Source organism: Scyliorhinus torazame, chromosome 10, assembly GCF_047496885.1.
Source record: "Scyliorhinus torazame isolate Kashiwa2021f chromosome 10, sScyTor2.1, whole genome shotgun sequence".
Classification (NCBI taxonomy): domain Eukaryota; kingdom Metazoa; phylum Chordata; class Chondrichthyes; order Carcharhiniformes; family Scyliorhinidae; genus Scyliorhinus; species Scyliorhinus torazame.
The window spans coordinates 251,949,500-251,975,665 of NC_092716.1; positions in this window are offsets into that span (position 1 = coordinate 251,949,500).

A 26,166-nucleotide genomic window follows, 5' to 3' on the forward strand; every position below is an offset into this window, starting at 1 on the left:
CTCTGAGAAATGTAAGCAAACTGGAGCTGTTACTGAAGGAGAGGAATTATAAGCATTGAGCTGACAGTTTAAAGCTATGTATAGAATGCATAGAAACTGGTTTGTCATCTCTGTGTAGCTTCTTGGTGAAATACACAACGAGATGCAAGATTAAAAACCAAACAGCCTTGGCAAGAAACAATACTTTATAGAATCTGAGTTTGGCTTTTATTTAAGATTGAACATCCTTTAATTTTGCAACAAATCTTTCATAATTACTGGTGCTTTTTTGGCTAACCCTCTCGACCAACGGGTCCGACTTGTGCGCCCGCACATGTTTTCGGAGCAGAATGGGTCCTGGGACCGCCAGCCAGGTTGGCAGCGACGTTCCAGAGGAGGACTTCCTGGGGAAGACAAGGAGGCGCTCATGAGGCGTTTGGTTAGTGCTAGTACACAGTAGCGACCGGATGGAGTGGAGAGCGTCCGGGAGGACCTCCTGCCACCGTGAAACTGGGAGGTCCCTGGACCGTAGGGCCAGTAGGACGGTCTTCCAGACCGTGCCGTTCTCCCTCTCTACTTGCCCGTTCCCCCGGGGGTTGTAGCTGGTCGTCCTGCTCGAGGCTATACCGTTGCTGAGCAGGAACTTGCGCAGCTCGTCACTCATAATGGAGGACCCCCTGTCGCTGTGGACGTATGCGGGGCAACCGAACAGTGCGAATATGGTGTTAAGGGCTTTAATGACTGTGGCCGCTGTCATGTCAGGGCAGGGGATGGCGAAGGGGAAACGGGAGTACTCGTCCACCACGTTCAGGAAGTATATGTTGCGGTCGGTGGAAGGGAGGGGCCCTTTGAAATCCAGACTAAGGCGTTCAAAGGGACGGGAAGCCTTGATCAGGTGTGCACCATCCGGCCTGAAAAAGTGCGGTTTGCACTGCGCAGATGTGGCAGTTCCTTGTGACTGTACGGACCTCCTCCACAGAGTAGGGGAGGTTGCGGGACTTTATAAAGTGGTAGAACCGAGTGACCCCCGGGTGGCAGAGGTCCTCGTGGAGGGTTTGGAGGCGGTTAATTTGTGCGTTGGCACATGTGCCGCGGGATAGGGCGTCGGACGGCTCGTTCAGCTTTCCGGGACGGTACATGATCTCATAGTTGAAGGTGGAGAGCTCGATCCTCCACCTTAAGATCTTGTCGTTCTTAATTTTGCCCCGCTGTGCATTATCGAACATGAAGGCTACCGACCGTTGGTCCGTGAGGAGAGTGAATCTCCTGCCGGCCAGGTAATGCCTCCAATGTCGCACAGCTTCCACTATGGCTTGGGCTTCCTTTTCCACTGAGGAGTGGCGGATTTCTGAAGCGTGGAGGGTTCGGGAGAAAAAGGCCACGGGCCTGCCCACTTGGTTAAGGGTGGCCGCTAGAGCTACATCGGAGGCGTCGCTCTCGACCTGGAAGGGGAGGGACTCGTCGATGGCGCGCATCGTGGCCTTTGCGATATCCGCTTTGATGCGGCTGAAGGCCTGGCAAGCCTCGGTCGACAGAGGGAAGGTCGTGGTCTGTATTAGGAGGCGGGCCTTGTCTGCGTACTGGGGGACCCACTGGGCGTAATATGAAAAAAAACCCAGGCAGCGTTTGAGGGCTTTTGAGCAGTGCGGGCGGGGAAATTCCATGAGGGGGCGCATGCGTTCGGGGTCGGGGCCTATTATCCCATTGCGCACTACATATCCCAAGATGGCTAGCCGGTTTGTGTTAAACACGCACTTGTCCTCGTTGTATGTGAGGTTCAAGGCTTTAGCGGTCTGGAGGAATTTTTGGAGGTTGGCGTCGTGGTCCTGCTGATCGTGGCCGCAGATGGTTACGTTGTCGAGGTACGGGAACGTGGCCTGCAACCCGTGTTGATCAACCATTCGGTCCATCTCTCGTTGGAAGACCGATTCCCCGTTTGTGACGCCAAATGGGACCCTTAGGAAGTGGTATAATCGCCCATCTGCCTCGAAGGCTGTGTACTTGCGGTCACTTGGGCAGATGGGGAGCTGATGGTAGGCGGACTTGAGGTCCACGGTGGAGAAGACCTTATATTGGGCAATCCGACTGACCATGTCGGATATGCGGGGGAGAGGGTACGCATCTAGTTGTGTGTACCTGTTGATGGTCGGGCTATAATCTATGACCATCCTTTGCTTCTCCCCTGTCTTTACTACTACCACCTGTGCTCTCCAGGGACTGTTGCTGGCCTGGATTATGCCTTCCTTCAGTAGCCGCTGGACTTCGGACCGAATGAATGTCCGGTCCTGGGCGCTGTACCGTCTGCTCCTAGTGGCGACGGGTTTGCAATCCGGGGTGAGGTTTGCAAACAAGGATGGGGGCTCAACCTTGAGGGCTGCGAGGCCGCAGATAGTGAGTGGGGGTATTGGGCCGCCAAATTGAAAAGTTAGGCTCTGCAGGTTGCACTGGAAATCTAATCCCAGTAATGTGGGCACGCAGAGTTGGGGAAGGACGTAGAGCCTGTAGTTTTTAAACTCCCTCCCTTGCACCATTAGGGTCACTATGCAGAAGCCTTTAATCTGTACGGAGTGGGATCCTGCAGCTAGGGAAATCTTTTGCGCACTGGGACGGATGGTCAAAAAACAGCGTCTTACCGTGTCGGGGTGGATGAAGCTTTCCGTGCTCCCGGAGTCGACCAGGCATGGTGTCTCGTGCCCGTTTATCAGCACCGTTGTTGTCGTCGTCTGGAGCGTCCGGGGCCGTGCTTGGTCCAGCGTCATTGAGGCCAGACGTGATCGTAGTGCTTGAGCGTCTTCCTCGAACCCCGTGGAGCCGTCGACACTGGGGTCCGTTGTTGCCGTCCAAGATGGCGGCGGGGGTGAACAAAATGGCCGACCCCATGCATCGCACATGGCTGGGGGGTCACAAGATGGCGGCGGGGGTGGACAAAATGGCCGTCCCCATGCGTCGCACAGGTCTGGGGGATCCCAAGATGGCGGCGCCCCTCCTCCCCTCGTGGTGGCCGGGACCCAAAATGGCGGCGCCTGCGGGTCGCACATGGGGCGCTGGGGGGGTTGGGGAGCGTCAGAAACGCGCAGATCGCCTTGTTCTCCGGGGACAGCGGTAGTCGGGACCCAAACTGGTTGCGCCTGCGGGTCGTACATGGAGCACTGGACAGCGGTGGCCGGGACCCAAACTGGTTGCGCCTGCGGGTCGTACATGGGGCACTGGACAGCGGTGGCCGGGACCCAAACTGGTTGCGCCTGCGGGTCGTACATGGGGCGCTGGGGGGGGGGTTGGGGAGCGTTAGAAGCGCGCAGGAATCCTTGTTCGCCGGGGACAGCGGCGACCTCCCGGGACCGGCACACAGCCGCGAAATGGCCCTTTTTCCCGCAGCTCTTACAAATCGCTGCGCGGGCCGGGCAGCGCTGCCGGGGGTGTTTCGCCTGGCCGCAGAAATAGCAGCGGGCTCCCCCGGGACGACTTGACGTCTGAACCGCGCAAGCCTGTGGGGTGGGGGGGAGGTGGGGGGTTGTCGCGACGGGGGTCCACGGAGCCCAAGGGGCTGCCGCGCGGTCAGGGCCGTAGGCGCGGGCGTTTCGCGTGGCCACATCTAGTGAGGCTGCAAGGGCCCGTGCCTCTGAGAGTCCTAGCGACTCTTTTTCTAAAAGTCTTTGGCGAATTTGGGAAGAGTTCATACCAGCCACAAAAGCATCACGCATCAACATGTCCGTGTGTTCCATCGCGTTTACCGGCGGGCAGCTGCAGGCCGTCCCAAAATTAGTAGCGCGGCGTAGAAATCATCTATCGATTCTCCGGGACTTTGCCGTCTCGTTGCGAGTTGGTAGCGTGCGTAGATCTGGTTCACTGGGCGAACATAGATGCTTTTTAGTGCTGCGAACGCCGTCTGGTAATCCTCTGCGTCTTCGATGAGGGAGAAAATTTCCGGGCTTACCCTCGAGTGCAGGACCTGTAGTTTCTGGTCTTCTGTGACCCGGCCGGGGGCCGTTCTGAGGTAGGCCTCAAAACAAGTCTGCCAGTGTTTGAACACTGCTGCTGAGTTCACTGCGTTGGGGCTGATCCTCAGGCATTCCGGGATGATCCTGAGCTCCATAGTTCTTTTAAGCACGCTTAATAAATTGTAGCGCACAAAGACTCACGAGAGACGAATAGAGATGAAGTCGATGAGGCTTTATTAAGCGTGACTTGTTCCCCGCAGTTCAGTAGCAGACTGGCCTGCGGGGGAGAACTCCTGGTTCTTATACTCCGCCTTCAGGGCGGAGCTAGAGGTCAACAGCCAACCAGGACCTGGGATCTGTCAGCCAATGACATCACGGCTTCACAGTCCCACATGACCCCTAATGCATACTACCACACACTGTATTAGGGGATGTAAGGTAGGACCTGCACTACAGGTTCGCCAGTAGCCCCTGCCGGCTGGCTCTGCCCACTAAGATCTGTATAAATATGCATGACCTCCAGTGCCCTGCCATTTCACCAGCTGCAGCAGGAGGCCACTCATCTGACTGCAATAAAGCCACAGTTGTACCCAATCTGCGTCTTTGTACAATTGATTGTGCATCAATTTATTGCAGTCAGATTTTTCCACAGAATGGATATCAGAATCAAACCAGATCGCCTGCAGCTGGATCCGCACTCGCCCGACGATAGAAAAGACTTTACTCACTGGCTAGCATGTTTTGAGGCCTACATCAACGCTGTGGACCCCGCACCAACGGAGAGTCAGAAGATGAACGTCCTGTACTCCAGATTGAGCTCCAGTGTGTTCCCATTGATCCAAGACACCTCGAATTATGCGAAAGCAATGGCACTCCTTAAAGAACACGAGGCTCAGAAGACTAAACACGTTCTTTGCCAGGCATGTACTCGCCACCCGCTCGCAACTACCTGCTGAGTCCATCGAAGACTTCTGGCGGGCCCTAATTCCACTCGTCCGGGACTGTGACTGTCAGGCCGTTATTCATGCGCGATGCTTGTTTGACAGGGATTGCGTCGGAGCCCATCCGAGAATGATTACTGGAAGGGGCCACGCTCGAGCTGGCGGAGACAAAAATCTTGGCGCTCTCCATGATGGTCGCATTCTGTAATGTACAGTCCTACCCCACCCGCCGCGCTGCCCACCCTTCTACCCCTTCCTACCCCTCCTGGACCCCGCCGACGACCTCCTCAGCTGGGGCCCTGCCTTCCCAATACGCCTGTGCCGCACGCCGATCCGCGCACCCCGGGGGTCCCCGCTGCTACTTCTGTGGTCAACAGAAGCACCCCCGCCAACACTGCCCGGCCCGCACTGCCGTTTGTAAATCCTGCAATAAGAAAAGCCACTTTGCGGCTGTGTGCCAGGCCCACGCAGTCGCTGCGATCGCGCCCGCTATCGCCCCCTTCCCCTAAGCCAAATGCACAATGGGAGCCGCCATCGTCTCCTCCCGGGGCCATGTGCGACCAATGGCCGCCACCATCTTGTCCCCCTTCGGCCACGGGCGCACCATGGGCGTCGCCATCTTGTCCCGACCCCGCAATGTGCGCACCATGGGCGCCGCCATCTTGTTCCCCACAGGGTCTTCGGACATCCCGAGATCAGAACCACACACGCTCGCCATCCGAAGCATCTGACGACTACCCGCAGCTCGCTTCGATGACGCTGGACCAATCTCGCCCGCACAACCTGGCCACCGTGTCGACGACGGTGAAAATCAACGGCCACGCGACCTCATGCCTGCTGGACTCTGGGAGCACCGAAAGCTTCGTACACCCAGATACGGTAAGGCGCTGATCCCTCGCGGTCCATCCTGCCAATCAAAGGATCTCCCTAGCCTCCGGATCCCACTCCGTCCTGATCCAAGGCTTCTGTACAGTCACCCTCACTGTCCAGCGCGTAGAATTTAGTATCTTCCGCCTCTATGTCCTTCCTAATCTCTGCGCTGTACTCCTGTTGGGCCTGGACTTCCAGTGCAATCTCCAGAAACTCACCCTCAAATTCGGCGGGCCCCTATCCCCCCCTTACCGTTTGCGGCCTAGCGACCCTCAAGGTCAATCCCCCTTCCCTTTTTGCCAATCTAACTGCGGATTGCAAGCCCGTTGCCACGAGGAGCAGACGGTACAGCACCCAGGACAAGACCTTCATCAGGTCCGAAGTCCAGCGGCTGCTCAAGGAGGGTATTATCGAGGCCAGCAACAGACCCTGGAGAGCCCAAGTGGTAGTGGTTAAAACTGGGGAGAAACACAGGATGGTCGTGGATTACAGCCAGACCATCAATCGGTACACGCAGCTCGACGCGTACCCCCTCCCACGCATATCTGATATGGTCAATCAGACTGCGCAGTACCGGGTCTTCTCATCAATTGACCTGAAATCCGCCTATCACCAGTTCCCCATCCAGAAGTCGGACCATCCATACACCGCCTTCGATGCGGACGGTCACCTCTATCACTTCCGTAGGGTCCCTTCCGGCGTCACTAAAGGGGTCCCAGTCTTGCAAAGGGAAATGGACCGAATGGTCGACCAGTACGGTTTGCGGGCCACCTTTCCGTACTTAGATAATGTCACCATCTGCGGCCATGACCAGCAGGACCACGATGCCAACCTGGATAAATTCCTCCGCACTGCCACTCTTCTCAACCTGACCTATAACAAAGAGAAGTGTGTGTTCAGCACGACCCGGTTAACCATTCTCGGCTATGTAGTCCAAAACGGACTTCTCGGGCCCGACCCCGACCGCATGCGCCCCCTCATGGAGCTCCCCTCCCCCACCGCCCCAAGGCCCTCAAACGCTGCCTGGGGTAATTTTCTTACTCCACCCAGTGGGTCCCAAACGATGCAGACAAGGCCCGCCCACTCATTCAGTCCACCCAATTCCCTCTCACGGCCGAGGCACAACACGCTTTCGCCCGCATCAGAGCAGACATCGCCAAGGCCGGGATGCGCGCAGTTGACTTTTCAAGTAGAAAGCGACGCTTCAGACGTCGCCCTTGCCGCCTCTCTAAACCAGGCAGGCAGACCCGTGGCATTCTTTTCCCGCACCCTTCATGCCTCTGAAATTCGACACTCATCCGTCGAAAAGGAGGCCCAAGCTGTCGTTGAATCTGTGCGGCATTGGAGGCATTACCTGGCCGGCAGGAGATTCACTCTCCTCACTGACCAACAGTTGGTAGCCTTCATGTTTAACAACACGCAGCGGGGCAAGATCAAAAATGATAAAATCTTGCGGTGGAGAATCGAGCACTCCATCTATAATTATGAGATTTTGTATCGCCCCGGTAAACTCAACGAGCCCCCAGACGCCCTCTCCCGAGGTACATGTGCCAGCGCACAAGTGGACCAACTCCAGGCCCTACACGACAGCCTTTGTCACCCGGGGGTCACTCGATTGTACCATCTGGTCAAAGCTCGCAATCTGTCCTACTCCGTCGAGGAAGTAAGTACAGTCACCAGGGACTGCCAGGTCTGTGCGGAGTGCAAGCCGCACTTCTACCGGCCGGACCGTGCGCGCCTGGTGAAGGCTTCCCGCCCCTTTGAACGCCTCAGCGTGGATTTCAAAGATCCCCTCCCCTCCACCGACCGTAACACGTACATTCTTAGTGTGGTCGATGAGTACTCCAGATTCCCCTTCGCCATCCCATATCCTGATATGACGTCTGCCACCATCATCAAGGCCCTCAGCACCATCTTCGCTCTGTTCGGTTTCCCCGCTTACATTTACAGTGACAGGGGATCCTCATTCATGAGCGATGAGCTGCCTCAGTTCCTGCTCAGCAGGGGTATAGCCTCCAGCAAGACGAGCAGCTACAACCCCCGGGGAAACGGGCAAGTAGAGCGGGAGAACGGGGCGGTTTGGAGGGCCGTCCAGCTGGCCCTACGGTCCAGGAACCTCCCAACCTCTCGCTGGCAGGAGGTCCTCCCTGACGCTCTACACTCCATCCGGTCACTATTGTGCACCGCCACTAAAACCACACGCCACGAATGTGTTTTTAGCTTCCCCAGGAAGTCCACATCCGGGGTGTCGCTCCCGACTTGGTTCGCTGCTCCAGGACCGGTCCTTCTCCGTAGGCACGTCCGACTCCACAAGGCGGACCCCTTGGTGGACAGGGTTCACCTGCTCCACGACAACCCTCAGTATGCCTACGTGGAGTAACCCGACGGCTGCCAAGATACTGTCTCACTCAGGGACCTGGCACCGTCAGGTTCCACCCCAACTCACTCCCCCACCCATGCGCCCCCCCTCCCCCTCCCACTGCGCCGCCAACATTGACCCCACCAGGCCAACCCCCACCCCCCTTTCCACACAAGAGGACTAAGAGGATTTTGGCACGCTCCCCGAGTTCCCCGATAACTGGCCAGCATCAGCACCGCCACCACCGCCATCGGTGCCACCTCCACCACCGCCATCACCGACTTCGCCGCCACCATTACACCGCTCCCAACGAAGCACCAAAGCACCAGACCGGCTGAACCTTTGACGGACTCCGGACCGTCAACATGGACTTTTCTTTTTTTTTCTTCTTAACACAATACATAATTGCACTGTTTGTATATAATTTCACATCACCCCCGCCGGACTCATTTTTAACAGGGGGTGAATGTGGTGAACCACTGTCTTAGGGGATGTAAGGTAGGACCTGCACGACAGGTTCCCCGGTAGCTCCTGCCGGCTGGCTCCGCCCATTGAGATCTGTATAAATATGGAAGACCTCCAGTGCCCTGCCATTTCGCCAGCTGCAGCAGGAGGCCACGCATCTGACTGCAATAAAGCCACAGTTGTACCCAATCTGCGTCTTTGTGCAATTGATTACGCGACAGGGAGACTGCCAGGTAAATAGTGGTGGCCACCCAACAGGTTTCCCGGAGTGACAGGGATCCTCCGGAATTGCTGCCCAATGTCGCAGAGAAGGGCCTCCTGGAGACAATGTCCAGCCCTGTGGCTGGGACGGTATCCCTGTCATGTGCCAACCACCCCAATATCCCCTTCCTTGCCCTGATCACTGCATGCATGGCCCCACCCTCCTGAAAGCATCTCACACACCTTTGAGGGTATCTTGGTTTTGTGGCACCCTATACTCCTGCTGCAGCCTCAGCAGTGAACAGAGCTAATGGCGGTGGCGCCAACGTTGCCGGTCCTGCAAGGCCAGCAGCGCTGAGGTGGTGTTGGGGAGGGTAGGGGTGCGGTCATGTGCCACCATCCTCAATTGGAGACTGGCTCCAGTGGCAGCTTGATAATTGTCTGCCACCACCCAAATGCCATACCTGGGCCCCGCCAGCCACTGGTGCAGGATGGCCCAGTCAGTGGGACTCGACACCCATTGGCAAAATTCAACCCGCTGGTTATATCTGACCACTTCGACATAACGTGTGGTTTCTGGATCCTCCCTGAGAAATTTGTTCAGGATCTACGTGATTCAACCTCTATGTGTTAGTGACCCTGATGTCCCGTCACTCCTGTGTCTTAAAGAAATAAGCTGACTGTGATGTGTGTGTGTGTGTGGGGGGGGAGGGGGGGGGCTGCTCCTTTTCAGGGGAGTCTTCACCTTTTCAGAAGGCCCACCGAAGGACGAGGCTGCTAACAATTTGAGAGAAATGCACCTGCATTTACCCAACTATCGCTGGGCTGCTTGAACACACAGCATTGCATGTTTGCAAGGTATCTGAATCCTTCAGCCGTGGTTTATCGAGTCGGTCTCCAAGCCTGTGGATGCTGATATTGGAATTTAGACCCCACAGCATCAACTATGACAGTGGCAGAGATCCTTCAACTGCATCTTTGTTTGATTCGTTCATAGGATGTGGGTTTCGCTGGCAAGGCCAGCAGAAATTGTCCATCCCTAAATGCCCTTGTCAAGGTGGCGGTGAACCGTCCTTTCGCCATTTGCGTGCTTCATGTTTCTTTCAATGATGTTACCAGCTGCTCAGTGAAGTCAGCAAGGCTGACAACGTTCAGTGTGCCCCAGCAGTTACATTTACTCTGCTCGGTAATAAGTCGTTGGAGAGGTCTCGATCTGTCCTTCGTTTCACATTGGCCGCAATGAGGTCTGAATCACAAAGTGAGTCACTTTGATGCTCTGTCTCTACAGTGGCAGGTCCTGCGAATCCTTCCACACCTATGGGAAGTGACTTACTCTCTGCTGCTTTCTCTCAGTCAATAAAGCCCTTGGGGGGAAGCCTGTCCTGTTCATATACTGATGTTGCTGACTGTTGTGATGAAGTTTGTAACCAAGAGACTGCTCCTCCATTTTCACATCTTCCAATATGGTTATGTCAGTCGTGGCTGGGAAGGTATCACTCAGTCCCCGAAGTCAGTGCGTTCTGGGTTCAAATCCCACTTGAGGGGCTGGATTGTCTTGGCCCAAATCGGGAGGAGCAGCGGAGGACGAGTCAAAAAAATAAATAATGTGCCGGCGCACCTTCGACTCCGCTCCGTCGTCTAACATAAGAACATAATAGAACTAGGAGCAGGACTAGGCCACCTGGCCCTTCGAGCCTGCTCCGCCATTCAATGAGGTCATGGCTGATCTTTTTGTGGACTCAGCTCCACTTTCCCGCCCGAACACCATAACCTTTTATTCCACGAAAAACTATCTATCTTTATCTTGAAAACATTTAATGAAGGAGCCTCAACTGCTTCACTGGGCAGGGAATTCTATAGATTCACAACCCTTTGGGTGAAGATGTTTCTCCTGAGCTCTGTCCTAAATCTACTTCCCCTTATTTTGAGGCTATGCCCCCTAGTTCTACTTTCACCCGCCAGTGGAAACAACCTGCCCACGTCTATCCTATCTATTCCCTTCATAATCTTATATGTTTCTATAAGAACCCCCCGCATCCTTCTAAATTCCAACGAGTACAGTCCCAGTCTACTCAACCTCTCCACGTACTTCAACCCCCTTAAATCTGGGATTAACCTAGTGAATCTCCTCTGCACACCCTCCAGTGCCAGTACGTCCTTTCTCAGGTAAGGAAACCAAAACTGAACACAATACTCCAGGTGTGACCTCACTAACACCTTATACAATTGCAGCCTAACCTCCCTAGTCTTAAACTCCATCCCTTTAGCAATGAAGGACAAAACTTTATTCGCCTTCTTAATCACCTGTTGCACCTGTAAACCAACGTTTTGCGACTCATGCACTAGGCCACCAAGGTCCTTCTGCACAGCAGCATGTTTTAATATTTTATCATTTAAATAATAATCCCGTTTGCTGTTATTCCTACCAAAATGAATAACCTCACATTTGTCAACATTGTATTCCATCTGCCAGACCCTAGCCCATTCACATAAACTATCCAAATCCCTCTGCAGACTTCCAGTATCCTCTGCACTTTTTGCTTTACCACTCATCTTAGTGTCGTCTGCAAACTTGGACACATTGCACTTGGTCCCCAACTCCAAATCATCTGTGTAAATTGTGAATAATTGTGGGCCCAACACTGATCCCTGAGGGACACCACTAGCTACTGATTGCCAACCAGAGAAACACCCATTAATCCCCACTCTTTGCTTTCTATAAATTAACCAATCCTCTATCCATGCTTCAACTTTACCCTTAATGCCATGCATCATTATCTTATGCAGCAAACTTTTGTGTGGCACCTTGTCAAAAGCTTTCTTGAAATCCAGATATACCACATCCATTGGCTCCCCGTTATCTACCGCACTGGTAATGTCCTCAAACAATTCCACTAAATTAGTTAGGCACGTCCTGCCCTTTATGAACCCATGCTGCGTATGTCCAATGGGACAATTTCCATCCAGATGCCTCGCTATTTCTTCATTTATTTAAAAAAATATTTTTATTCTACTCCTTTTTCACATTTTCTCCCGAATTTACACCCACCAACAATAAACAGGAATCAGCAACAAATATGTCAATCCCCATAACAATAGCAACGATCTCATCCTCCCACCAACCCCCAAACATCAGCCCGCATGTTTACATAAACAAATGGCAAAAAGGAATCAGGGATTACCCATAGTCACCCTTAATACACACAGCCCCCCTCCCCCCCAACCCTCCCACCCATCCCCTCCCAACTAATGTTCGATGTTATCCAGCTCTTGAAAGTGCATAATGAATAATGCCCATGACTTGCAGAACCCCTCCGTCCTTCCCCTCAGTTCAAACTTAACCTTCTCAAGAGTCATGAATTCCAACAGGTCCCCCCACCACGCCAGGGCACAGGGTGAAAAGGCTGCCCTCCAACCCAACAGTATCCGCCTTCGGGCGATCAACGAGGTGAAGGCTACGATGTCTGCCTCCGCACCCGTTTCCAACCCTGGCTGGTCCGACACCCCAAATGCACGTGCATTTCACGTGCACCACCTTGGAAATTACCCTAAAAACCTCCTTCCAGCAATCCTCTAGTTTTGGACAGGACCAAAACATATGAACGTGATTAGCCCCCCCCACCCCGCAACGCTCACACACATCTTCTACTCCTTCAAAGAATCGGCTCATCCTCGCCCTCGTGAGGTGCGCTCTATATACCACCTTCTGCTGTATCAGCCCCAACCTCGCACATGAGGTGGAGGCATTCACTCTGCAAAGCACCTCACATCAGACCCCCTCCTCTATAACCTCTCCCAGCTCTTCCTCCCACTTTGCTTTGATCCCTTCCAGTGGTGCCTTATCCTCTTCCAGGATAGCTCCGTTCACCGCTGACACTGCCCTCTTCTCCAGTCCCCTTGTCGTCAGCACCTCCTCCAGCAATGTGGAGGCCAATTCCTCTGGGAAGCTCTGTGTCTCCTGTCTGGCAAAATCTCGAACCTGCATGCATCTAAACATTTCTCCCTGCTCCAGCCCATACTTCGCTTCCAGCTCCCTCAATCCTGCAAACCGACCCCGAAGAAACAAATCTTTTAGCGTCTTAATCCCCTTCTCCCCCCATTTTCGAAAATTTCCATCCCACCTCCCTGGCTCAAATCTGTGGTTCCCCTGAATCGGCATTTCCCTTGACCCTAAACCCAACCCGAAGTGTTGGCGAAACTGCCTCCAGATTTTCAATGAAGCTATTATTACCGGACTTCCTGAGTATTTCCCCGGGGCTATCGGGAGCGGCGCTATTGCTCGTGTTTTCAATCCTGACCCCTTGCACAAACTCTCCTCCATTCTGACCCACTGGGAATCAACCTCTCTGACCCAGCTCCGCACCTTCTCCACATTCGCCGCCCAGTAGTAGTACATCAGGTTCCGAAGACCGAACCCCCTGCCTGCCTTCCCCTCTGTAGCAGCACCTTTCTAACTCTGGCCACCTTCACTCCCCATATGAACGAGGTAATCCTTCCCTCAATCTCCCTGAAAAAAGTCTTTGGCAGGAAAATCGGTAGGCATTGAAAAATAAACAGAAATCGCGGCAACACATTCATTTTAACCGCCTGTACCCGACCCGCCAGTGACAGAGGAAGGCCGTCCCACCTTGCCAGATCGGCTTTCACTCTCCCCACCAAACTAGAGATGTTGTACCTGCGAAGCCTCCCCCAATCCCGGGCAACATGCACCCCCAGATACCTAAAGTGAGACACTGCCCTACGGAATGGCAGCCCCCCCACCCCTGCCCCCACCCCCGGCCGAGACACCGCAAAATACTCACTCTTGTCCAGGTTCAGCTTGTACCCGAGAATGACCCAAATACTCACAGGAGCTCCAATATTCCCCCAATCGACACACTCGGTTCCGACACATACAGCAGCAAGTCGTCGGCATGTAAGGACACCCTATGCTCCCGAACTTCTTAATGCGATGGCCAACGGCTCAATCGTGAGTGCAAACAGCAGGGGGGACATAGGACATCCCTGTCTCGTCCCAAGGTGGAGAGAAAAGTATCTCGAGCTGATGGTATTTGTGCAGACACTCGCCTTCGGCACCTTACATAATAGCTTTACCCAGTTCACAAATCTTGGTCCAATCCCAAACCGCTCCAGAACTGCCATCAAGTACCCCCATTCTACCCGGTCAAACGCCTTCTCGGCGTCCAATGCCACAACCACCTCTGTTTCCTTCCCTTCCGCCGGTGCCATAACGACGTTCAATACCCTTGTAATGTTCGAAAAAAGCTGCCTCCCTCTCACGAACCCCGTCTGATCCTCACCGATCACCTTCGGGAGGCACTCCTCCAGCCTACCCACCAGTACCTTCGCCAATACTTTTGCTTCCACATTCAAGAAGTGATATGGGCCGATACGACCCACACTCCGTCGGATCCTTATCCTTTTTTAGCAACAGGGAAATCGATGCCTGCCCCAAGGCTTGTGGCAACACCCCCTTCCCTATCGCCTCCTCAAACATCCCCACCATCAGGGGTGCCAACCTATCCTTGAATTTTTTCTAATATTCCACCGGAATACCCATCCGGCCCTGCCACCTTCCCCGGCTGCATCCTCCCCATCGCATCCTTTATCTCCTGCTCCACTATTGCTCCTTCTAATGTAGCCCTGTCTCCCTCCCCTAGCCTCGGGTACTCCAACCCATCTAGAAAATACTGCATCTCACGGTCACCCCCGGGTGGCTCTGACCTGTACAACCTCTCATAAAACTCCTCAAAAACCTTGTTAATCAGCTCCGAAGCCACCACCAACTTCCCTGCCCTATCCCTCACCGGAAGAATATCCCTTGCCACTGTTTCCCTCCGGAGCTGACCTGCTAACATATCTCCATGTTCATAAACTGCACCCCTTGTGCTATTTCTTCATTGATGACATATTCCAGCATCTTCCCTACTACCGAAGTTCAGCTAACTGGCCTATAATTACCCGCTTTCTGCCTACCTCCTCTTTTAAACAGTGGTGTCACGTTTGCTAATTTCCAATCCGCCGGGACCACCCCAGAGTCTAGTGAATTTTGGTAAATTATCACTAGTGCATTTGCAATTTCCCTAGTCATCTCTTTTAGTACCCTGGGATGCATTACATCAGGGCCAGGAGACGTATCTGCCTTTAGCCCCATTAGCTTGCCCATCACTACCTCCTTAGTGATAACGATCGTCTCAAGGCCCTCACCTGTCATAGCCTCATTTCCATCAGTCACTGGCATGTTATTTGTGTCTTCCACTGTGAAGGCCGACTCAAAAACCTGTTCAGTTCCTCAACCATTTCCTCATCTCCCATTATTAAATCTACCTTCTCATTCTCCAACGGATCAATATTTACCTTAGTCACTCTTTTTTGTTTTATATATTTGTAGAAACTTGTATTAACTGTTTTTATATTCTGAGCAAGTTTAATCTCATAATCTATTTTACTCTTCTTTATAGCCTTTCTGTTGCCCCCTAAAGATTTCCCAATCCTCTGGTCTCCCACTAATCTTTGCCACTTTGTATGCTTTTTCCTTCAATTTGATACTCTCTCTTATTTCCTTATATATCCACAGTCGATTTTCCCTCTTTCTACCGTCCTTCCTTTTTGTTGGTATAAACATTTGCTGAGCACTGTGAAAAATGGCTTGGTAGGTTCTCCACTGTTCCTCAACTGTTTCACCATAAAGTCTTTGCTCCCAGTCTACCTTAGCTAGAGCTTCTCTCATCCCATTGTAATCTCCTTTGTTTAAGCACAAAACACTAGTGTTTGATTTTACCTTCTCACCCTCCATCTGTATTTTAAATTCCACCACATTGTGATCGCTCCTTCCGAGAGGATCCCTAACTGTGAGATCATTAATCAATCCTTTCTCATGGCACAGGACCCAGATCTAGGATCGCTTGTTCCCTCGTAGGTTCCATTACATACTGTTCCAGGAAACTATCACGGATTCATTCTATAAACTCCTCCTCAAGGCTGCCTTGACTGACCTGGTTAAACCAATCGACATGTGGATTAAAATCCCCCATGATAACTTCTGTACCATTTCTACATGCATCAGTTATTTCTTTGTTTATTGCCCGCCCCACTGTAATGTTACTATTTGGTGGCCTGTGGACTACTCCTATCAATGACATTTTTGCCTTATAGAGAATGGGAGAGAGCATGTGCATCTGAACTGGCCTGCACCGATTATCATGGTATCATTGAAGGCTCGTCAAAAGCCTGTCTTTGGAAATCTTTCCGATATTTTCAGAGGAAGCAAGAATTTGGCATCAGTATAAAGCAGCGGGCAGACGAGAACCAGGTGGGAGTGTGTCGTGGGGACAGAAATGTTTAAGCAGGTTAAAGGGCTAGCCGCTTTGAAGAAAAAGTTACAACAGCTCAATACAGGTCAGGAGAGGAACAAATGCTGAGAACTTTGTCAGTTCAGGGGGTGTCATCACCCTCTTGGAATTGCCTGGCATCACGTGTGCATTGGAGCTGTGGGCCAGGCTCTTTTGGACTCCACCTAAACCCCAGGAAGGGGGCAGCTGGAAACGGGTGCTGCAGACTCACAAATTGAGGCCATTGAAATCATAGAATCATAGAATTTACGGTGCAGAAGGAGGCCATTCTGCCCATCGAGTCTGCACCGGCTCTTGGAAAGAGCACCTACCCAAGCCCACACCTCCACCCCATCCCCATAACCCAGTAACCCCACCCAACACTAAGGGCAATTTTGGACACAAAGGGCAATTTAGCAGGGCCAATCCACCTAACCTGCACATCTTTGGACTGTGGGAGGAAACCGGAGCACCCGGAGGAAACCCACGCAGACACGGGGAGGACGTGCAGACTCCGCACAGACAGTGACCCAAGCCGGAATCGAACCTGGGACCCTGGAGCTGTGAAGCAATTGTGCTAACCACTGTGTTACCGTGCTGCCCACAGCCTCAAATGAGGGGCAGAAGCGTACACAGGAAGAGCAGAGTACCAGAAGATGAGAGGTGAGGGACCAGGGGCACCAAGGAGCATTAGATCTACAGGCAGAGATGAATCAAGATGGGACATTGACTGAGGGACATTGGTGAAGGAGACAGCAGCTCTCTAGATCGTCTATGTATTCCTGTGGCATCCTACAGGTGGCTACACACCAGTGAATTTCCCAGGTGGCAGATAAGACCTCAAGACACAGGAGCAGAAGTAAACAATTCGAATCACCCAATCTGCTCCGCCATTCAATGAGATCATGACCGATCTGATGTGATAATGAACAACTCCACTTTCCTGTCTCACCCCCATAACTCTCGCTGATTAAAAATCTGTCCATCTCAACCTTGAACGTACTTAATGACCCAGCCTCGACAGCTCTCTGCACTAAAGATTTCCACAGATACACTATCTTCTGAGAGAAGGAATTCCTGCTCATCTCTTAAATGGGCGACCCGTTACTCTGAGATTCTGCCCTATGATCCTCGACTTTCCCACAAGGGGAAACAACCTCTCAGCATTTACCCTATGAAACTCTCTGAGAATCCTCTATGTCTCAATAATCGCCTCTCATTATTCTAAACTCCAATGTGTACAGGCCCAATCTAACCGACTTCTCCTCGTAAGAAATTCCTTCCATACCCGGGAATCTGGTGAACCTTCTCTGGACTGCCTTTAATGGCAGATATTTTTCCTTAGATGAAGGGGACCAAAACTGTCCCAGTATTCCAAGTGTGATCTAACCAGTGCCTTGTTAGTTGTAGCATGAACGCCAGTCCTCTTACTACTCTTGGGTCCCTGTCGTGCTGTGATAAAACTGGGACAAACCCCCTCAGGACCAGCGGCCAGCCTCACTGATGACTGCCCTGGGTGTCTGCTTCTATTCCTGCCCCCACCAGCTTAAATTAGGCAGCAAACCCATCTCCATATCAATAAAGGCCTGGACCCTGGGAACATCCCATCGGAAGTTCAGTCCTAGGGTTTGAGTACAAAGATCGAGGCTGACACTCCAGTGCAGTTCTGAGGGAACTGTTGGAGGTATTCTCTTTTGAATGAGACATCACATTGAGACCACATCTGCCTACTTGGGGAGATGCGAAAGATCCCATGGCAGTATTTTGAAGAAAAGCAGGGACAATATCACTCAAAGGAACAGATGATTTGTTCATGACCACATTGTGTTTTCTGATGACCTGTGGATCTTGCTGTGTCATTTTCCTTATTTTATTAAATATGTTTAGTAAACATTTCTCACACTGAACAAAACAATGAACCAAAGTTACACAATCAAAGAAAGACACTAACGTGCAAAGGCACAGATTAACGTAACCCCAAAAAACTCAACTAAACTCTCTATCAGCTGATGGTGACTCGCTCCTTAAAAAAGATGAATGGCCGCCACCTTAGGTGGAACCCTTCTACCGGCCCTCTGAATGGTGAACTTAACCTTCGCCAAATGTACGAAAGACTTGATGTCATCATATCATAGAATTTACATAGAATTTACAGTGCAGAAGGAGGCCATTCGGCCCATCGAGTCTGCACCGGCTCTTGGAAAGAGCACCCTACCCAAGGTCAACACCTCCAGCCTACCCCCATAACCCAGTAACCCCACCCAACACTAAGGGCCCAACCAAGCCGAGGCACTGGGTGGCGTAGGAGACCTCACACTTTTCCTCCACCCCAGGGATCTGTAAACGGTCCTGGAAGGTGAAATTAGCAGTGTGGAGCCGAGGAATGCTCTAAGTTTAAAGAGAGGGAGCTGCAGGAAGCAGGCTTGGAACAAAGTGGGCTTGTGAAAGGCCAGAAGATCTAAGGAGGCAGCCAAAGGTGGATAACTTCTTATTATGGGCCTGTGAAGTAGTGGTGTTCTGTTGGTATGCACTCTCAGGCTGCATTCCTGAGAAAATATGTGGAAGACGAAGCCTGAATGGACGTGGTGATCCAGGGGAGAGGAACATCAGAAGGAGAGATTGAAACCCTGGAGTTGGATTCATGTTGATGATGTCCAAGTGAAGGCATAGTTTGGGAAGATTCCAAAACCAGTACTTTGGGATTGGAAGCCCTCATGCTTCAGTCCACCCCACGACCCAACATTAATCCCAACCACAATGTCTTTAAACACGCTTGTTGTGATTGACAGCTCCTGATCACTTCAACAATGCTAACAGCTTTCTGCAGTTTCAAAAAAGGAAGTGAAACCACTTAACTGCTTTTAACTGGTAAGTAACCCCCTAGCATCTGTTCCTGAACAATTAAGCGGTCAATCACAGGCTAGTGGAAGGTACTGCTCTGTGAAATTGAATGGATGCTTAGCATTTCAAAGGATTTCAGGGGATTTCAAGCCTTTTCAAGTGTTAAGTGATTTCTAGAAAGGCTGTAACACTTCAAAAAGCTACAGTTTTAAAGACAGAGGGTTGAAGGAGCAGGTGTTAGAAAAGGGAAAGTATTCCTGCATTGATTATTCACGGGACAGCCTGGATTGCTCACCAGCTGTTTTTTAGTGAGGTTCAGGGTGAGGAGGCCAGTTCAGAGTTTTGAAAGTCTGATTCAGATGACACTGTTAAACAGAGGGTTGCCTCAGACCAATCACCATGCCAGGGGATAGCCAGGGCTGGAAGGGACAGTCCAGACATGGGAACGTCATCTGGGGGGGGGGGGGGGAGGGGCGGGGGGGGGGGGGGGGGCGGTTCTCAGGTCAAGTCTTTACAAACAGCCTGAGCACACCCAATTCCCAGAACCCTTTGGGAACCCCCCCCCCCCCACTCTAATCTTGCAGCGGCAGAAGGGGCACATTAGCAATGGGTTGGCCCACTTGACCCCCCCTCATGGTTCATCATGTCAGGCTAGGGTGTTACTGCCAGGGTGTCGATGCTATGGTGCCAGGAGGCAATGTACCATTGGCAAAGCTGAACGAAAGGCCAGAGAGGGAGAATGCTGAAGTGGTGGCCGCTGAGGTGAAGCGGGGGGGGGGGGGAGGGGATAAGAACATAAGAACATAAGAACTAGGAGCAGGAGCAGGCCATCTGGCCCCTCGTGCCTGCTCCGCCAATCAATGAGATCATGGCTGATCTTTTGTGGACTCAGCTCCACTTTCCGACCCGAACACCATAACCCTTAATCCCTGTATTCTTCAAAAAACTATCTATCTTTATCTTGAAAACATTTAATGAAGGAGCCTCTACTGCTTCACTGGGCAAGCAATTCCATAGATTCGCAACCCTTTGGGTGAAGAAGTTCCTCCTAAACTCAGTCCTAAATCTACTTCCCCTTATTTGGAGGCTATGCCCCCTAGTTCTGCTTTCACCCACGAGTAGAAACAACCTGCCCACACCTATCCTATCTGTTCCCTTCATAATTTGATATGTTTCTATAAGATCCCCCCCACATCCTTCTAAATTCCAATGAGTACAGTCCCAGTGTACTCAACCTCTCCTTGTAATCCAACCCCTTCAGGTCTGGGATTAATTTAGTGAATCTCCTCTGCACACCCTCCAGTGCCAGTACGTCCTTTCTCAGGTAAGGAGACCAAAACTGAACACAATACTCCAGGTGTGGCCTCACTAACACCTTATACAATTGCAGCATAACCTCCCTAGTCTTAAAATCCATCCCTCTAACAATGAAGGACAAAACTCCATATGTCTTCTTAATCACCTTTTGCACCTGTAAACCAATGTTTTGTGACTCATGCACTAGCACACCAAGGTCTCTCTGCACAGCAGCATGTTTTAATATTATATCATTTAAATAATAATCCCTTTTGCTGTTATTCCTACCAAAATGGATAACCTCACAATTGTCAACATTGTATTCCATCTGCCAGACCCTAGCCCATTGATTTAAACTATCCAAATCCCTCTGCAGACGTCCGGTATCCTCTGCACTTTTTGCTTTACCACTCATCTTAGTGTCGTCTGCAAACTTGGACACATTGCACTGGTCCCCAACTCCAAATCATCTATTTAAATTGTGAAAAATTGTGGGTCCAACACTGATCCCTGAGGGACACTCTAGCTACTGATTGCCAACCAGAGAAACACCCATTAATCCCCACTCTTTGCTTTCTATAAATTAACCAATCCTCTATCCATGCTACAACTTTACTCTTAACGCCATGTATCATTATCTTATGCAGCAACCTTTTGTGTGGCACCTTGTCAAAAGCTTTCTGGAAATCCAGATATACCACATCCATTGGCTCCCCGTTATCTACCGCACTGGTAATGTCCTCAAACAATTCCACTAAATTAGTTAGGCACGACCTGCCCTTTATGAACCCATGCTGCGTCTGTCCAATGGGACAATTTCCATCCAGATGCTTTGCTATTTCTTCCTTGATGATAGATTCCAGCATCTTCCCTACCACCGAAGTTAAGCTAACTGGCCGAAAATTTCCCTCTTTCTGCCTACCTCCTTTTTTAAACAGTGGTGTCACGTTTGCTAATTTCCAATCCACAGGGACCACCCCAGAGTCTCGTGAATGATGGTAAATTCTTACTATTGCTTTTGCAATTTCCCCAGCCATCTCTTTTAGCACTCTGGGATGCGTTCCATCAGGGCCAAGAGACTTGTCTACCTTTAGCCCCATTAGCTTGCCCATCACTACCTCCTTAGTGATAACAATCATCTCAAGGTCCTCACCTGTCATAGCCTCATTTCCATCAGTCACTGGCATGTTATTTGTGTCTTCCACAGTGAAGACCGACCCAAAGAACCTGTTCAATTCCTCAGCCATTTCCTCATCTCCCATTATTAAATCTCCCTTCTCATCCTCGAAAGGAACAATATTTACCTTAGCTACTCTTTTTTGTTTCATATATTTGTCGAAACGTTTACTATCTGTTTTTATATTCTGAACAAGTTTACTCTCATAATCTATCTTACTCTTCTTTATAGCTTTTTTAGTAGCTTTCTGTTGCCCCCTAAAGATTTCCCAGTCCTCTAGTCTCCCACTAATCTTTGCCACTTTGTATGCCTTTTCCTTCAATTTGATACTCTCCCTTATTTCCTTAGATATCCACGGTTGATTTTCCCTCTTTCTACCGTCCTTCCTTTTTGTTGGTATAAACTTTTGCTGAGCATTGTGAAAAATCACTTGGAAGGTTCTCCACTGTTCCTCAACTGTTTCACCATAAAGTCTTTGCTTCCAGTCTACCTTAGCTAGCTCTTATCTCATCCCATTGTAATCTCCTTTGTTTAAGAACAAAACACTAATGTTTGATTTTATCTTCTCACCCTCCATCTGTGTTTTAAATTCCACCATATTGTGATCACTCCTTTCGAGAGGATCCCTAACTATGAGATCATTAATCAATCCTGTCTCATTACACAGGACCAGATCTAGGACCGCTTGTTCCCTCGTAGGTTCCATTACATACTGTTCTCGGAAACTATCGCGGATACATTCTATAAACTCCTCCTCAAGGCTGCCTTGACCAACCTGGTTAAACCAATCAACATGTAGATTAAAATCCCCCATGATAACTTCTGTATCATTTCTACATGCATCAGTTATTTCTTTGTTTATTGCCTGCCCCACCATAATGTTACTATTTGGTGGCCTGTAGACTAGTCCTAACAGTGACTTTTTCACCTTACTATTCCTGATTTCCACCCAAATGGATTCAACCTTATCCTCCATAGCACCGATATCATCCCTTACTATTGCCCAGATGTCATCCTTAATTAACAGAGCTACACCACCTCCCTCACCATCCAGTCTATCCTTCTGTATAGTTTGATACCCTTGGATATTTAACTCCCAGTCGTGACCATCCTTTAACCATGTTTCAGTAATGGCCACTAAATCATAGTCATTCACAATGATTTGCGCCATCAACTCATTTACCTTATTCCGAATACTACGAGCATTCAGGTAAAGTACACTTATGTTGGCTTTTATACCACTGTTTTGAATCTTAACACCTCAATCAGTAACCTCTCCTAAGTTTTTTTTTCTCTTAACTTTTCTCCTAATTTTCCTAATCGTTGAACCCATATCTTCATGTAGCAACCTGCCGCGTCGCTTTCCATTTCTGTTTTTACTTCCCGTTTCATTCCTTTTAGTATTCCTGGTCCTATTCACTGAGCTCCCCTCAGTCACTGTACCTTGTACTGTCGCCCTTTTTGATTTTTGACTATGGCTTCTCTGCCTTACACTTACCCCCTTACTGCCATTTGTTTCTGTCCCTATTTTACTGCCTTTCGACTTCCTGCATCGGTTCCCATCCCCCTGCCACATTAGTTTAAACACTCCCCAACTGTTCGAGCAAATAGCCCCCCTCGGGCATCAGTTCCAGTCCTGCCCAGGAGTATTGGGTCACCCTGTGTGGTATGGGGAGGCTGTTACCCATTTTCATGTGGTAGGGGGGAGGATAGCCCCCTTGATGAGGCGTTTGGGGTTCTCCCCATATATTTACATGCCAAAGGACTGTGACTTGCATCTGGACGCCGTTCCTAGCATCAGTGAAGACCAGTCCCCATTCTCCGCTGGCAGGAGCACGTAGAGTCTGGAATGGAAAATCCTGCCTGAAGTGTTGTGTCAAATATTTTAATGAAAGGCAAATAAGGGAGTTGGGGTGGGACTGTGCTGTGAGCTCTGCTTGTTCTGCCGAATTGAGTGTTAAAATAAACTCCATGGGTGGGATTCTCCGCACCCCGACACCGAAATCGCGTCCGGCGGCGGGGCGGAGAATCCATTTTCGTGCATGGAATCGGAACCGGCGCCGGGGCGGAGAATCCCGCCGGTTCCTCGATTCTCTGGCCTCCGAATGGCGGCGTATTCGGGGAGTACGCCACGCCGCGTATTCCCTACCTGCGGCCATTGCCAGAGGCCTACTCCGCTTTTCTCTGCCCCCAACCGGCCAAAGTCCCGACGCCGTATTTCTAATGTGGTCCTGCCGTTCGGGATACCCGCGTGGCGGCTTTGGACTCAGTCCACAGCCGCCATGGTCGGGGGCGGGCTGATCGGAGTGCAGTGGTGGGGGGGGGGGGGGCCTCATAAAGGACAGGGCTATTTTTGGCCGGGCGGTCCGGGTCGGGCCTGCGGCCAATCGGGGTACTATTTAGGAGGTCCAGCTCCACGGTCTGAGTCCGCCATGGAGCATGATGCCTCCGCTGGTTTCCGCCGTCGTGCGCATGCGCGGCCTCTGACCCAGAAGTGCGGGGACCCATTTCTGCAGCTAAAGCTGCTAGATTCACGACGGGTCCCTGTTAGCCTCCTGCAGGGCTGTGAATATGTGGCCTTTTGATGCCAGATTTTCTGGTGCGAAAGGCCATATTTTATACGACGCCGAGGGGACATAATAAGAATAATAATCGTTTATTGTCACAAGTAGGCTTCAATGAAGTTACTGTGAAAAGCCCCTAGTCGCCACATTCCGGCGCCTGTTCGGGGAGGCCGGTACGGGAACTGAACCCCCGCTGCTGGCATTGTTCTGCATTACAAGCCAGCTGTTTAGCCCACTGTGTATATCATAGTCCCAAAAACGGAGAATCCCGCCTCGGATGTGATGTCACACCACAAAGAAGAAATAGGAAACACTTATATCAGTTGTGTTACGTGGGAAATGCTCTTACTTTGTTTGGAATTATTCATGTCCCTGGATTTTTCAGCATAATGGATCAACCTACACTTAACCTGAGTTGAAATTGGTACAAACCCAAAATACTCGGACAAACACATCAGCAACAAGAATTTTTAATGCGCAAGGGCCACTCAGGATTAGTCCTCTTACGTGTCTGCATGGGTCTCACACCCACAACCCAAGGATGGGCAGGATGGGTGGGTTGGCCGAGTGAAATTGGAAAAGAAAAGAATTGGTCCTCTTGCGTCAGCAGGAAATGGCCAACATGCTGGGGGTAGTAGTCAGGCCTCAAGAGGTGATGGAGAGTTTGATAAAGTTGGACCCTACCATCCCTTGATAAGGTCAGAAGAACCCCCAATCACAACGGTTTGCACGCTGCCACTCTGCCTTGCACTTTCCAAGAGCCGGTGCAGACTCAAAGGGCCGAATGGCCTCCTTCTGCACTGTAAAGTCAATGATAATCTATGATTAATCTAGGACAAAGGTTCGGCACAACATCGTGGGCCGAAGGGCCTGTTCTGTGCTGTATTTTCTATGTTCTATGTTCTATCTGTGTAATGCTGGTGTAGCAGTAACTTGGATTAACCTGGGACATGGCCTAATAACTCAATCCTGAAGGACTATTACATGCACAGAATGCTAGAAGTTTGGAAATCTCTTTGACAAACAACAATTAATGCTGTGTCAATTAATTTTCAATCTTACATCGATCTGTTAGCCAAAGGTATTAAGGGACAAAGATAGATACATACATTTAGGTCACACATCGACTTTATCTATTTGAATGACGGAACAGGCACGAGCGACTAAACGGCCCATTCCTATTCCTATGTCCTAATTAACCTAGGGTGTAAAAGTGACGAAAATCACTTGCGACAGGAGTTTTGTCTTGAACAGGTATGAGCCGCACGGTAGCACAGTGGTTAGTACTGCTGCCTCACAGCGCAAGGGACCCATGTTCAATTACAGCCTCGGGCGACTGTCTGTGCGGAGTCTGCACGTTCTCCCCTTTTCTGTGTGTGTTTCCTCCAGGTGCTCCGGTTTCCTCCCACTATCCAAAGATGTGCCGGTTAGGTGGATTAGCCATGCCCCTTAGTGTCCAAAAGGATAGGTTGGGTTGCAGGGATAGGGAGGGGAAGTGAGCCTAGGTGGGATGCTCTTTCGGAGGGCCGGTGCAGATTCAATGGGCCGATTCATGGAGAAGTTCCATGAACTAAGTTGACACAACTCTTCATGTGTGTCATGCTCATGAGAAAGAAAGGAGGAAATTCCAAGCCAATATTTTCTCGGGCAAAACATGCAGGGAATGTCTATTTTGAAATATGAAGTCGAACATCTTCCGCAAAATCCTCAGAAACCTCATTGTACTTATTTACAAGCTGCTGCTGCTAGAATCCTCGTGAGGTCACCAAACCAAGTTTCATGACCTGGCAGATCTACCTTGAGCTGACCACCATGCCAGTGTGTTCACATTCAGCAAACAAACCCCTGGTGGGCAAAGCCCCCACCCCTGTGAAAGCACGCACCCAGAAACAGACCCCGGATATACCCATTATGTCGAGCAAAACAGTGAAGTAACCCTGAGCTGCTATAAGGTGATTGAAGCACGCCCATGGTGACTGATTTGCAGCTATCCTGTGTGTCAGTAAGTGACCACCCTGCTGGGTTGTGCTGTTGTGATTTATTATATGAGAAGCAATTGTGAAGCATCAATCTGCCAAGGTTGGCAACTGCAATGTGCAGAGCCTGAACATATGTCATGCTAGTAAACAATAAAAATGTCATACCTCAGTGTGAAGCTTTGACAAATCCAATAGTATATGCGCAACAGGTTTACGGGCAATCCT